A 15,851-nucleotide genomic window follows, 5' to 3' on the forward strand; every position below is an offset into this window, starting at 1 on the left:
GATCAAGCACCTAAAATGCACGCCTGGCACGTGAAAGCAATTGATGAATTTTTTTTTTTTGGTATAAATTTATTTATTTATTTTTGGCTGTGTTGGGTCTTCGTTTCTGTGCGAGGGCTTTCTCTAGTTGCGGCGAGCGGGGGCCACTCTTCATCGCGGTGCGCTGGCCTCTCACTGTCGCGGCCTCTCTTGTTGCGGAGCACAGGCTCCAGAGGCGCAGGCTCAGTAGTTGTGGCTCACGGGCCTCGTTGTTCCGCGGCATGTGGGCTCTTCCCAGACCAGGGCTCGAACCCGTGTCCCCTGCATTGGCAGGCAGATTCTCAACCACTGCACCACCAGGGAAGCCCCTGATGAATTTTTTATTTTTATCATCACGGTTTATACTTTCATAAAAGCCTATAACTAGTGTGCAGGGCATTTTTTATTCCTGATTTTATGGGGTTCTGGGGACTGTAGGAGTTATCTGTTGAATGAAAGAATGAATGAATACAGAAAATACTTTCAGTATTTAGATTGCCATGTTTATTTCAGCACGGAAGACCCAGGCCACAGCTGGCTGCTGCCTTTTCAAGCTCAGCGTCTGCCCACAAGCTGGCGTTTCCTGAGAACCTGCTGGGCGCTCGGGGATTCGTCCTCAATCTCACTCCCACAGTCGAGGAGAGTGAGGCTTAGGCAGGACCCGACACGCCCAAGGTCAGCCTGGTAGGCGGGGCTGGGGCTCCTAGCGCAGGCTCCGGCTTGCCCGCCAGGGCAGCCCCTGCTACCCCCGGCTCGGGGGTCGCCACGGTCCCCTCCCGCTCGGATACCGGTCCCGCGAGCCACCCCCGGGGAAGCGGGAGCGGGAGGTTGGGCTGTGCACCCTTTCCCCGACCCGGTAAATTCTCTCCGAACTAGGTGTTGGGGGCTGTCCCGGGGGCCAGATCTCCCCTCCTCCCTTCCTAGCCTTCCGCGGGACGCCGGCAGGACACGGGGAGGAGAGTGCTGAGCAGCGGCCTAGCCTGACTGCGTCCGGGTACCCCGCCACCGGGCTGGGGCGCCCGCTGGGGTCCCCGGCCCGCCTCCCGCCCACGTGGCCGGTTCGGCCTCTCCGCCCCCGGCCTCGCCCCGCCCCGCGGAACCGCCCCCGTAGCCGCCGCTGCCACCATCGTAGCTGCGGTGCGCTCTGCAGCCCCGCCGGTCGAGCCCGTGCTGGGCGCCGAGGTGAGTGTGGGCGGCTGGCCTGGAGCCCCGCTGCTCTGCTAGACCTTCCCCATCTGGACACCTCTAGACACCCTGGAGCGGGACACTTTCCCCGGCTGGCTCCTCTCCACCTTCACCCACCATGCCGGAGCGGGACCCCACCCCCACCTCCAAGTCGTCCCCGCCCCATCCCTATGCCCGCAGTGGGCGATGTGCGCTCTCTGGCTCCGGGCACCCTGAGCGCTCAGGGGCGCACTGGGCGCCTGGGCGCGGCTTAGGTAGGCGGTGCCACCACCAGCCCGGACCGGCTGCCGCTCGCGCCGGAGACCCTGACTTAGGTCCTCTGGTAACTCTTGGGCGAAAGTTCCCGAGGTGCCACCTGTCCTGGGGCGCAGCCCCTTTTCCTCGGGGTGGCTTCCCTTCGGGCGCTGCTGGTCGGGGCTCGGAGGGCTGCGGTCATTTCGCAGCTGAGAACCCGGCTTTGGGCGCGCGGGGCGGTGGCCGCGGTTTCTGGCCCACCCGAGCCGTACTGCTCGCGGCTGCGTCTTTAAAACTGCGCGGCCAGAGGATCCCGAGAGAGAGGCGGGGGAGGCGGACAGCAAGGGGTTAAGGTGAACTTCGGTCCGTCGTGGTCAGAGACGGGTGAGTGTTTTCTGAATGTGGTAGTTTCTACCAAGTCGGGTTCCCTGGGGCTTTGCCACGGGGAAGAGCCGCACTTGCACTATCAGCGGCCTCATCATGGGCTTGAACGTTTCTGAAACAGAGCGGCTTGTTCCTAGAGGGCTCTTGCTCCATTTAATGCCTGAAGCCGGCTTGCCTCCAGCACTGGGGGAGGATGCGAGAACTGCCAGACAGTAGTTGTTAGCTGTCGTGGATGAACGAGCAGAAGCACTACCCAGGTGTTACCACTTTCTACCCTGGGGCGTGGAAGAGGAGTTTTGCTATGTCTGCGTCTTAGCTGTGAAGTCTTGGGCAACTTACTTCACCTGTCCGTGTCTCAATTTCCCCACCTGTAAAGTGGAGATGATAATAGTACAAACCTTAAAGGGTTGTGTAAGATTAAAGTTTTAAGGTAGTGCCTGGTACAAGGTAAGTTCTACCTTGGTTAGCCGCTCTTCTTCTTATTATTTTGGTTGACGTCTAATGGGGCTCCCCAGTGAGGTAGGTGGGCAGGCTTTTGGCACTTCCCCTTCCCCTGCTAATGACCTGAATTATTTACACAGTAGCCACGGTGTCCCCTTCAGCCTAGAAACACTTGGACTTTGTAGTAACACTTCTTATGGTTAACCGGCCTTGTGCAAAATGTATCTCAGAATGTGAGATTAGAGATGACCTTTGTCAAGGACACTCCTGGAAAATGGGGTCTTGGACCTTCTGTGGAGGCTCTGGGGTGTTATTGGATGTTTCCCTTGCTGGGGTGGAGTGGATAAGGTTTCACCAGAATTCCTTCAGGCCTTGGTCCCCCTGACAGGCTGACATCCTCTAATCTCTGAGAATGTGGGAGTTTATTTAGGGGTACGAGAGCCTGATCTTGTCTCCTCCCTTCCATTTACTCACCTCTAACAGATTGTCCCTTCCATCAGTGGAGTGTCTCTGGGCCACACCAGTTTAGTTTTTTCTTCTGGCAGTGGTAACCACAGACAGGCATTCTGAACCTGCGGCTCTTCTGAAATACACGTGAGATGCTTGGAGCACAGGTGTATATTTTTCCAGAGGGTTCTCTTTTCATCATATTCTGCAAAAGGCCCACACCCCACAAATGTGGGCCCTGAACCGCTGGTGGGAAGATGCAAGTTCTTGCTCCCTATACAGGGCAGGCCCAAGTTTATGGAGTCGAGATGTCAACATTACCTCTGCCCCTGTAAGTGGAGGTGCACACATGTTCCTTTGTGCCCTTGCTCAGAGCACACCTTCCAGTGGAAAATTCAGGTCTGCCTTGACTTGAGAAAATCTGATAAAGAAGTCATTTGGGGAAAGAAGGCAGGTGGTGGGGGTAGGGACTGTTGGCCTATGGTGGGACCTTTAGGATGGGATGCAGTTCATGAGAATTTGAACTCAGTGTGTCAGGGGACTTCTCAGGGCCTTTGCACGTGCTCTTCTTCTGCTCTGCACACTGTTCCACCACTTCTTCTCATGTCTGGCACTTTCTTGCCCTATAGCTCAGATGTCTCTTCTGTAGAAAAGGTTCCCCTGACCACTCAGTCCAAAGCAGCCCCGCAGTTTCTGTCACATTCCCCCATTGTATTTTACTCATGGTGCTTACCTGAAATGGTCTTACTCATGTATCTGTTTATGGGTTTATTGTCTTCACCCAGAAGAATGTAGAATCCAAGAGGGTAGATGTGTTGCCCTGGTCACTGCTCACCTCTGGCCCCTAGCAACAGTAGGTGCTCAATAGATGTCCCTGAGTGACAGAATGAATGAGTATCCGCTGAGAGAAGCAAGGTGAGTCTGGAGAGGTTTAAGAGTAGTGAAATGCAAAGGAACTGGCCATTAGTCAGGAACGCCAGGCTACAGTGACCTTTGAGGTCACATAATTTAACCGTCAGTTTAAACCACCTCCACAACACCTCTTCCTAGTTATTGCTTAACCTGGGCTTGAATCCTTCAGTGACAGGGAACTCGTTGCCTCCAGAGAGAGCCCATTCTTGTGGAGGAAAGATGTGCTGTGCAGAGAACCAGGTATAGTCCCCGTACCCCCTCTTATGAGGATGAGATGTGGCCTCCAGGCTTCTGCTCCAGTTTTTCTGGTCTATGTTGCATCCTCGTCCTTTCATCCATCACCATCCATCCCAGAAAGCTGCCTTTACTTCTCTGCCATCACCAAGGTTCCTGAGCCCCTGACCAGAACTCAGTGTGCTACTGAGTTGTATGTCATCTGAGGGGGCCTGAGGCAAAGAGGCATCAAAGAAAACTGCAGTAGTTTAGAAACTTTCGAGGCCAAGATCTGTATTGTTCAGGCCCTTGTAACTCATTGGGCAGCAGGGGTGGGTGGCAATGGGGTGTGGAGCTCTGTTTCTTTCACTCTTTTGTTCTTTCCCTGTATTTTTTCAATTCATTCCTTAATCGGTTTATTAATTGTGACCCTAGATATATTTTTAAAAAATTAATCCTTGGTGGACTTCCCCAGCAGTCCAAACTAGGATCCCACATGCCACAAGGTGTGGCCAAAAAAAAAAAAAAATTTATTCATCCTTGGACACATTATCTTCATGGTTTGTATAAATATTGCCTGATTCATATCACCTCACATATACAAGTTGAAACTTGAGTGAAAACGAAATGTTTTTATATATGATTCTAACTTATTGAGTCAGTTTCTGCGTGGGAGGTCACCAGTGTGGTGAGTGGAGCCGGGTCCACTGTGGAGAGGTTTGGTGGCAAGCTTTGGTTTTTTCATGTGCCTTAGCCACTTAGCTCAGCTCATTTACTTCACGTATTCAAGAATCACTTATGGAGGGAGGGCTCTGGCCTGGCCACACAGCAGTCAAGGAAACCAACAGCGTTCCTCCCTTTAGGAGTTCACATCCCAGTGATGGAGGTGGACAATAGACAACTAGACCTATAATATAATGTCAGGGAGTGTGATCCATGTGATGAAGGAGGTGAAGCTGGGTAAGGGGGTCCAGAGTGGCTGGGATGGAGGCAGGGTTGGTTTAGGTTAGGGAAGGTCTCTCTGAGGAAGCAGCATTTGAGCAGAAACCCGGTTGAAAGAGGGAGCAGCCATGTGGGTGTCTTGGGGAAGACCATTCTATGCACATGGAACCCAAGGTTGTGGTCAAACCCCTGGTGTGGCCAGTCAGCTCTTGAGCCCTGGACATGGTCTATCTCCCTGGCGAAGGGAGAGGGGAATTGAGGCAGGGTGGGCAGAAGCTCCCCCACCTTCTCCCCAAATCCTAGCAGGTGACTGGAGTAAGAGCTCAGCATTGTGTGCTCTCCTGGTTGACCAGAATGCTCGTGCCTTCCTTTCTAGAGGGCGGGACCTGGAGTGATGATGTTCCTGAAACCGCTGCCTTGACAACTCAGCATGAGCCGAGGGGGCTTGATGCAAGATTCTCATTTGTTATAGCAGTGTGTGTGTGTGTGTGTGTGTTGGAATATACTGTGGAAAAGGAACTGACATAGCAGCCTTCAGTAAATGACAGTTGATCTGAATGGCTGTGCCTTGGGCTGCTGAGCTCAGCACCAATATCTTCATATTATCTCTGCAACTGTCCTGTGGCACAGACCGTCTTAGTGAACCCATTTTTCAGAACCCATTTTTCACAACCAATTGTGGTGTGGAGTGATGAATAACTTGCCAACTGTTTGTTTTCTTGGGCCTCTTGTCAGTTGTATTGGGAGAGATGAAGGTGAGGAGGATCTTCCCTGAAGATTTACTCAGTGATGTAAAGAAAGATGGGTGTTTTATTTATTTTTAATTAATTAATTTATTTATTTTTGGCTACATTTGGTCTTCGTTGCTGTACGCGGGCCTTCTCTAGTTGTGGTGAGCGGGGGATACTCTTCGTTGCAGTGCGCAGGCTTCTCATTGTGGGGGCTTCTCTTGTTGCGGAGCACGGGCTCTAGGCTTGTGGGCTTCAGTAGTTGTGGCTCACAGGCTCAGTAGTTGTGGCTCGTGGGCTCTAGAGCGCAGGCTCAGTAGTTGCGGCGCACGGGCTTAGTTGCTCTGCGGCATGTGGGATCTTCCCGGACCAGGGATCGAACCTGTGTCCCCTGCATTGGCAGGCGGATTCTTAGGTGCTGTGCCACCAGGGAAGTCCCAAGATGGGTGTTTTAAATATCTTAGTTAGGCCTCTCTTTTGTGCACATCCCTGTGGAATGTCAGCTCTGGGAGGCAAAGGCTGCTCTTGGCCAAGTGCTCAGTCCCTGGCTCAGTGAGGGTTTGTTGCGATGTTAGGTAGATGCCCCAGGGTTTCTGGTGGCCATGGAACAACAAGGCTGGAGGAGATCATTGCCTTCATTTCCCAGGTGTCTCCTGACTTTTCCAAGGTGGACCAAAAGTCAGGGCAGAACTAGACATGGGGCCCAAGTCAAAACCAGAATTCTCTAGAAAGAGAGGCTGGGGCCCGTGGCCAGAGTTGGAGGATAGAGGAGGCAGCTTGGTGTCTTGCCTGGCTCAGCCAGCTAAAGACCAAGCTAGTTATTTAACAGTTCAACTTGGTTCCTTGTCCCAACACCTCACCTCCACTTCCAGCCAGCATATGGTAAATTTATGGATCTGGATTTGCTGTTCCTGCCAATAGAACCCCAAGCCCTGAATTCATCTCCAATTCTGAGCTCAGTAATATTTCCTGGAAGCTGGAGCAGCACAGTGACCGGCTTTGAGGCAAATAGAAATTGTAGAGATGGCGTTTGGGGTCCTGTGTTCCAGTCTCCACTCCAGCATTTTCAGTGGAGTGACCTTGGACAAGGTGCCTAACCTCTCCAAGCCTGTTTGCTCATCTGTAAAGGGGGGTGGTGCTTGCCTGTACCTCACAGGTCTGCTCTGAGGATGAAATGAGAAGATATTTGCAAAGTGCTTACCCCCGTCACAGCCTGCATGCAGGAGGGGCTGGCCAGGGTCGTCATCTGGTGACTAAGGATTGACCCAGGTCACTCCATCACTGCTTTGTGCTCCTGATAGGAGAGGTGTGCTCAGACACACTGGAAGTTCTTCATTCAGATTTGGGGGTTTCACTGGCGTGGGTGTTATTCTTTTTGGAGATTATCTTATTAGGGGCCAAATCTGGATAATGGAGTTGGGGGTCAGCTTATGGTGAGACAGAGGTCAGGGTGAACCACTGCCGAGACCTCTTGCCCAACCACAGCCCCCCATCCTCTCCCAGCAGTCTCCCCAGGCCCCAGCTTACAGTGGCCACCCCATGTCCCCATGGCCCTCTGTCCCTGAGGGGCATATGACATCTTGGAACTTGGCTGCTTCAACTTACCGTTCCTACTCATCTTTACCACACCACATCCCAAGTCATCCTCTGGCTCTTGTAACAGAGCTGAACCTGACATCCCCCAAATACCCCAGAAGCTTTTCCACTTTCAAATCTTTGCTCCTGCTGTTCCCACTACTTGGAATGCTCTTACGCTTTTGTCCACTTTCAGAGATTCCCTCACTGCCCACTCCAATGGCCTCTTCCCTCTTTCCTTCCCTTTTGGCTAGAAAAAGAAATGCTCTTTTGCATAGGAAACTCTGATTATTTCTTAATACATGGAAATGCAAACAAATCAGAAGTTGTAGAGTAAAAAATGAAATTCCGCCTCCCTCATCCCAGGCTTGCATCCAGAAAGAACATTTATGATAAGCTGGCTGTGTATTTCTCTCACATTCTTACGTACAGATGTGTGTACCTGTGTATATCTTTAAAAACCAACTTAATTGCTCATTTTGTATGTATTCTTCTCCAGCCTTTTTTTTTTCTCTTCATTTAGCCATATGTACAAGAGCACTTTCTCTGTCCACATGCTCTCTTCTTTTTACCTGCTCTGGCTCTCCCCTTCCCCAGGGAAGAGTGTACAAATTTGTATGGAAATAGGTTTTCATTTCTCTTGGGTACATACCCAGCAGTGGAATTGCAGGTCGGATGGTAACTCAATGTTTAACATTTTGAGGAATTGCCAAATGTTTTCCGTAGTGGCTGTACCATTCTGCAGTCCCACCAGTGGTATATGAGGGTTCCAATTACTCCGCACCCTCAGCAGCACTTGGCACTGTCCATCTTTTTGGTTATTGCCATTCCAGTGCATGTGAAGTGGTATCTCGTTGTGGTTTTGCTTTTCATTTCCCTAATGGTTAGTGGTGTTAAATATCTTTTTTTAACTTTATTTTTTAGAGCAGTTTGGGTTTATAATAAAACTGAGAGGAAGGTACAGAGATTGCTCCTATACTCCCTGCTCGCACACATGCGTAGCCTCCACCGTTATCAACAGCACTCACCAGAATGGTACATCTGTCACCAAGGATGAACCTGCATTGGCACATCATAATCATCTAAACTCTGTAGTTTACCTAATGGCTCACTCTTGGTATTCTACTCTCAGTGGGTTTGGATAAATGTACAATGACATATATCCTTCATTATAATATCATACAGAGTATTTCACTGCCCTAAAAACCCTCTGTGCTCTACCTGTGCATACTTTCCTCCACCCTCCACCATAACCACTGATCTTTTTATTGTCTCCACAGTTTTGCCTTTTCCAGAATGTCATGTAGTTAGAATCATACAGTGTGTAGCCTTCTCATTTTGGTTTCTTTCGCTTAGTAATACGCAATTAAGGTTCCCCATGTCTTTTCATGGCTTGATAACACATTTTTTAGCACTGAATGATATTCCATTGTCTGGGTATATCACAGTTTATTTTTCCATTCACCTACTGAAGGACATCTTGGTTGCTTCCAAGTTTTGAAAATTATGAATAAAGCTGCTATAAACATCTATGTGCAGGGTTTTTATTTTTGAGATATACATTTTAAAGTAATAACTAGAATTATGACTTATAACGTTATACCAGAACATATAAGATTTTTAGGAATTTCATGTAATGTCTGAAACATATATATTAACATATTTCCATACAAATAACCCAAAGAAAGTTTAGTATTTGTTTTGTTTTTTATACAGCAGGTTCTTATTCGTCATCAATTTTATACACATCAGTGTATACATGTCAATCCCAATCGCCCAATTCAGCACACCATCATCCCCACCCCACCGCGGTTTTCCCCCCTTGGTGTCCATACGTTTGTTCTCTACATCTGTGTCTCAACTTCTGCCCTGCAGAAGTTTTGTGTGGACATAAGTTTTCAGCTCTTTTGGGTAAATACCAGGGAGTGTGATTGTTGGATCATATGGTAAGCGAGTGCTTAGTTTTTTAAGAAACCACCAAACTGTCTTCCAAAGTGGCTGTACCATTGTGCATTCCTACCAGCAGTGTATGAGAGCGCCTGTTGCTCCACACGCTTGTCAGCATTTGGTGTTGTCAGTGTTTTGTATTTTGGCCATTGTCATAAGTGTTTAGTGGTATCCTCATTGTTGTTTTAATTTGTGTTTCCCTGTTGTCATATGATCATATGGACCATCTTTTCATATGCTTACTTGCCATGTGTATATCTTCTTTGGTGAGGTGTCTGTTAAGGTCTCTGGGCCGTTTTTGATTCAGGTTGTTTGTTTCTTGTTGAGTTTTAGGAGTTCTTTGTATATTTTGTGTAGCAGTCCTTTATCACATGTGTCTTTCACAAATGATTTCTCCCACTCTGTGACTTAATCTTCTATTTCTCTTGGTATTATCTATTGCAAAGCAGAAATTTTTAATTTTATGAAGTCCAGGTTATCAATTATTTCTTTCATGGATTGTGTTTTTGGTGTTGGATCCAAAAAGGCATCACCATTACAAGGTATTCTAGGTTTTCTGCTATGTTATCTTCTGGGTGTTTTAGACTTTTGCATTTTACATTTAAGTCTGTGATTCATTTTGAGTTAATTTTTGTGAAGGATATAAGGTCTATGTTTAGATTTTTTTTTTTCTTTTTTTGTATGTGGATGTGCTGTTGTTTCAACACCATTTGTTGAAAAGATGATCTTTGTTCCATTGCATTGCCTTTGCTCCTTTGTCAGAGATCAGTTGACTGTATTTATGAGGGTCTATTTCTGGGCTCTCTATTCTGTTCCATTGATTTATTTGTTTATTCTTTTGCCAGTACTGCACTGTTTTGATCACTGTGGCTTTATAGTAAATCTTGATGTCGGGTAGCTTCAGTCCTCCAACTTTGTTCTCCTTCAATATTGTGTTGATTGAATATCTTTTAATATGCTTATCAGCCATTTGTGTATCTTCTTTGGAGAAATGTCTATTCAGATCTTTTGCCTATTTAAAAAATTGGGTTGTGTTTTTACTATTGAGTTGTAAGGGTTCTTTATATATTCTAGATTCAGTCCCATATCAGATACATGATTTTTCAACATTTTCTCCCATTTTGTGGGTTGTCTTTTCACTTTCTGGATGGTGTCCTTTGAAGCCCAAGGTTTTAATTTTGATGAAGCCAATTTATCTATTTTTCTTGTATTGCTTGTGCTTTTGGTGTCATATCTAAGAAACCTTTGCCTAATCCAAGATCATAAGGATTTATGCCTAAGTTTCCTTCTAAGAATTTTATAGTTTTAGCTCTTACATTTAGGTCTTTGATACATAATTTTTAGGTGTGGTGTGAGGTAGACCGGTACAGCTTCATTCTTTTGCATGCGGATAGCCTGTTGACCCTGCACAATTTGTTGAAAAGACTATTCTTCCCATTGAATTGTCTTGACATCCTTGTCAAAAATCAGTAGGCCATAAATGTGTTTATTTCTGCATTCTCATTTCTATTCCATTGATCTGTATGTCTATCCTTGTGCTAGTACCATTGTCAGTACTATCTTGATTACTATACCCTTGTAGTAAGTTTTGAAATCGAGAAATACGAATCTTTCCACTTTGTCCTTTTCCATGATTGTTTTGGCTATTTTGGGTCCCCATATGAATTTTAGGGTCAACTTGTCAATTTCTGCAAAAAAGGCAGCTAAGAATTTGACAGGGATTGTATTGAGTCTGTAGGTCAGTGGGAGGTTTTGCCATCTCAATGATATTAAGTCCAGTCCTGAAATACTTTTACTGAGTGCATCACTTACTCAGCTCCCCCAGTCATCGTTTTCGGAAGAGACACTCAGAGGCCCATCCTTCAAGCTGTACAGACAAAAATCCAGGAACATCAGCATCTCTTTTCCTTGTTGAAGATAGTGACACAGTATAGTGTAGTGTTTAATCTAAGGCTGAAGACCTTGGATAAAATATTTAATGCCTGAATTTGTGGAATGGAAGTGTATCTGGCACTGACTGAGCATATGGCGGACCTGGCTTCCCTTTACTCTGAGGGCATGATGGAGATTCCTGAAGATCCTCCCATATTCCCCTGCCTCCATGCCTTGAGAAGTGTTGTGAGAACTAGGGACCCCCACAGCCCTGGAGGTACCAGGGAATGGTGGAGGGCATTGGAGTGAGGCTGCATTTTAATTTGTTTTATCTATTGGGCAAAGAGGTAGAATTTCATTTAAGGGGAGAGTTTTGATGCTAAAGCAACTTTTGTCCCCCCCCCCATCATAGTTTGAAGAATGGAATCAAAATAAGAAAGGAATACTATCACACATTAAAAGATTAGTTTACACCCCTACATGCACTTATATGTTCCAGAGGTAATGCTTTGGCACAAGTCCAAGATTGTATTCTCATGGAAGAAGAAATAAAAAGCAAAGCACCTACATGTGCATCAATAGGAACCTGGATTTCTGAATTTAAGGAACAACCTGGGAACTCCATTGGAAACTACACATCCACTCACACCTCAGCTTACTCTCAGCTGGGATGAGGAGGTCCATTTTAAACAAAACAGTGCTAATGCATGTGTGTGTGTATGTGTGTGTGTTGAGGGGGATGGAGTTACCACTGTTGTTTCAAAAAAATTTGGGCTGAGTTTTTAGTTCATTTCTGGAGGGGGAAAAACTTATATGCAATAGAATTATTTTGAGATCTTCAAAATCTAAACTCCTTTGGTTTAACAGATTACCTAAGCTGTTAGAATAGTTCATAGGGATTTCATTTCCATTATTCAGTGAGGGGTGTGTGTGCATGCATGTGCACCTGGAAAGTTAGGGGAAAAACACAGTGATAAAACCCAACCCCAAAACAAGGAAGCGTGTTACAGAGCTGAGTGAGGTTCCAGTCTCAGAAGGTGCGGCTTAGCTGACCTTGTGTAACCGCTCTCTAGGACACATCCCCCAGGGGGGTGGAAAAACCGTTTCTCTCCAGCATGGCTTTAATTTTACAAAAGCCCTGTGCAGTCTTGCGGAGTCAAGTGGTTTTCTTAACAAATTGCTCATATTTCATGTGTTCTGGGCTGGGCTGGGGCTCACTAATCCTTGGCCAGCATTGTGAGTCAGAAAATATTTAAATGACCGCCTGAGTCCTTCGAGGAGAGAGAGTTAACTTAGGGAGCTGGAGTGACTCTTAAACAGCACTGCAGGAAACAAGGTGTAGAATTGACACCAATATTAGCAGCTCTCTTTTATTATACTAGTAAAGAAAGTTATATTGCCTTTTTTTTAAAAATTTTATTTATTTATTTATTTATGGCTGTGTTGGGTCTTCGTTTCTGTGCGAGGGCTTTCTCTGGTTGTGGCAAGTGGGGGCCACTCTTCATCGCGGTGCGCGGGCCTCTCACTATCGTGGCCTCTCCCGTTGCGGAGCACAGGCTCCAGACGCGCAGGCTCAGCAATTGTGGCTCACGGGCTTAGTCGCTCCGCGGCATGTGGGATCTTCCCAGACCAGGGCTCAAACCCATGTCCCCTGCATTGGCAGGCAGACTCTCAACCACTGCGCCACCAGGGAAGCCCTATATTGCCTTTTAGAGTGAGATAATAATGATGATGCTACCAAATTTTATTGAGTACTTATTATATGGTGGAGTCTGGCTTTTCACACTTGTTTTTGATGTAACCCATTGTAAGAAATAAATCTAGACAGTAACCTGTTGTGTGTGTGTGTGTGTGTGTGTGTGCGTGCACACATATCTAAAAGAAGTTTGGTGAGACACTACTTACCCTATGTATGTCTAATGTCCTCTGATAATTCTTTTCAGCATTAATGAATTTATGCTTTTTAAAAAAATGATGGTTGTGAGACCCACTAAATTTATTTCAGTAATGGGTCAAAAACCTACTATTTGAAAAACACTGTGCTAGACAATTTACTATGTGTTTTATATGTACTACCTCATGTAATTCTCACAGCAAACTCATGGAAGGGATATTATTATCCCCACTTTATGTATGGGGAAACTGAGGCACAGAGAGGTAACTTGCCCAGGGTCACGCTGTGAATGGGTAGTGGAGCTGGGCTTGAACCCAGAAACTGGGTACTGTTAGAAGTTCAAAGGAATAGGGTATAACTTAATATCCTAATGAGTTAAACATAGTACATATAAAACACATCCAGGGCTTCCCTGGTGGCGAAGTGGTTGGGAGTCTGCCTGCCAATGCAGGGGACGCGGGTTCGAGCCCTGGTCTGGGAGGATCCCACATGCCGCGGAGCAGCTAAGCCCGTGAGCCACAACTACTGAGCCTGCGCGTCTGGAGCCTGTGCTCCGCAACAAGAGAGGCCGCGACAGTGACAGGCACGCGCACCGCGATGAAGAGTGGCCCCCGCTCTCAGCAACTGGGGAGGGCCCTCGCACAGAAACGAAGACCCAACACAGCCAAAAATAAATAAATAAATAAATAAATTTATAAAAAAAAAAAAACACACATCCATATATATATATATATATCTCACACATACAGAGGGAGCGTGAGCACGAGTGAGAGCAAGAGAAGGAGAGAGAAAGATATTTATTTTGAATAATTGGTGATTCTTCTATGTGACTGTAGAGGCTTGGCAAGTTAAAAGTCTGCAGGGTAGGCTGGCAAGCTGGAGGCTCAGGGAAGAGTTGCAGTTTGAGTCCCAGGGCCACTTACTGGCAGAATTCCTTCCTGCTAATGGAGGTCAGTCTTTGTTCTGTTAAGGCCTTCGACTGATTGGATGAGGCCCACCCACATTATGAAGAGCAACTTGTTTTACTCAAAGTCTATGATTTAAAAGTTAATTTCATCTAAAAAATTCCTGTACCTTCACAGAAACATCTTGAATAATGTTTGACCAAATATCTGGGCCTTAGAGTCTAGCTGAGTTGATGTTTAAAATTAAGTATCACAGGGGATAAGATACTGTTTGAAGTTGTTCAGAAGAAACGAATAAGGTGGTGGGAAGCAGGAGTGTGGTACTGTTACAAATGGGAGAACATTTCAGAAAGAACTCCCTCTCCCATGACTAATTGCAAAATAAGGCCATCCCTGGCTCCTGTGCAATTACAGAGGGACAGCATGGGTTGGCAGATGAGTTGGGGGTGGGGGCAGCTCAGATTTTCTTGCTTTGAGTTGAATGGATTTTTCTTACATTTCACTTTGAGATCAGAGGCCTGAGAATTCATGGCCCTAAGTAAACAGGGCCATTTATTTGCAGCTACTGGGTGCTTGTTCAGTAGATTTATCTGAATTGCTGTATATGCTAATGTGACATTTGTATCTCAGCCTAAACTTGAGACACTTTGCTCCCCTCTCCTGGGCCACAAGCTACCACACAGCTGTGGTGACCTCTGGGTCACTGGCCACAGGAACTGTTGGTATTTGGGGCTGTCTGGGTGGGAATTCAGGCTGTATGTGTGAACATGGTACCCAGACAACATTAGATTTATTATAGTTTTAATTTTATCATTTTTTAATTGAGATATTATTCACATAGCATAAAATCAACCCTTTTAAAGTATACAGTGTAGTAGTAGTTTTTAGTATATTCACAAGGTTGTGCAGCCATTACAACTATCCAATTCCAGAATATTTTCATCACCCCAAAGTATAGCTTTTTATTTTGAAAGTAATTTAAACATTCAAGAACACTGTCCACTGGATCTGTCCCATCAGCACACAAACATGCTGTTATTTTTCCCAACTTAAGAAAAAACCCCACCCCACTTCTTCCTCCAGTTACACCCCCATTTCTTTTCAGTTTAGAGCAGAACTTTTTGAAAGAATTGTCTGGACTTACTGATTCCAATTCCTTGCCTCCCATGCTCTCTCACTTAAAAAAATAATTGTGATAAACTACATATAACATAAAGCTTACCATCCTAACCATTTTGAAGTGTCCAATTCAGTAGTGTTAAGTATATTCACATTGTCGTGCAACAATCTCCTGAACTTTTTCATCTTGCAGAATTGAAACTCTATATCCATTAAATGACAATTCTCCATTTCTCCCTCTCCCCAGACCCTGGTAACTACCATTCCATTTTCCATCTCTATGAATTCACTACTCTAGATGCCTCATATAAATAGAATCAATATTTGTATTGTATGTATTTGCAAGACAGTATTTGTCTTTTTTGGTGACTGGCTTACTTCATTTAGTATAGTGTCTTTAGTGTACATCCATGCTGTAGCATGTGTCAGAATTTCCTTCCTTTTTTAAGGCTGAAAAATATTCCAGTGTATGTATAGATCACATTTTGATTATGCATTCTTCTGTTGCAGGAGCACTTGGGGTTGCTTCCACTTTTGGCTCTTATGAACAATGCCGCTTTTATCCCAATTCTCTTTTGAGCCCGTTATTCCTTACGAATATCTCTTGCCCAGGTCTGCAGTGACCTGTTCCTCATCCCAGTGACCCATCTGCGGCCCCATCCTGCTTGGCTACCATCAGTGTTTGACATAGTTGGTCATTTTCTCTTTCTTTTTTTTTTTTTTTTAAATTAATTAATTAATTAATTAATTTATGGCTGTGTTGGGTCTTCGTTTCTGCGCAAGGGTTTTCTCCAGTTGCGGCAAGCGGGGGCCACTCTTCATTGCGGTGCGCGGGCCTCTCACTGTCGCGGCCTCTCTTGTTGCGGAGCACAGGCTCCAGACGCGCAGGCTCAGCAATTGTGGCTCACGGGCCTAGTCGCTCCGCGGCATGTGGGATCTTCCCAGACCAGGGCTCGAACCCGTGTGCCCTGCATTGGCAGGCAGATTCTCAACCACTGCGCCACCAGGGAAGCCCCCATTTTCTCTTTCTTGAAG

General features: G+C 46.1%; 1 protein-coding gene across 2 annotated transcripts in view; it reads left to right on the top strand.

The window, feature by feature from the left end:
* The first annotated feature begins 1,074 nt into the window (after positions 1–1,074).
* The window catches only part of ARHGEF3 (Rho guanine nucleotide exchange factor 3), a 309,968-nt gene continuing 295,191 nt past the window's right edge, over positions 1,075–15,851 (top strand). The window contains exon 1 of one of the 2 annotated variants that reach the window (XM_057555566.1): positions 1,075–1,200. The gene's annotated coding sequence lies outside the window, so the exon portion shown is untranslated. The remainder of the gene's footprint in view (positions 1,201–15,851) is intronic. The other variant, XM_057555565.1, reaches the window with a different exon arrangement.

This window comes from Balaenoptera acutorostrata, chromosome 10 (genome assembly GCF_949987535.1).
Source record: "Balaenoptera acutorostrata chromosome 10, mBalAcu1.1, whole genome shotgun sequence".
NCBI classification, from domain to species: Eukaryota; Metazoa; Chordata; class Mammalia; order Artiodactyla; family Balaenopteridae; genus Balaenoptera; species Balaenoptera acutorostrata.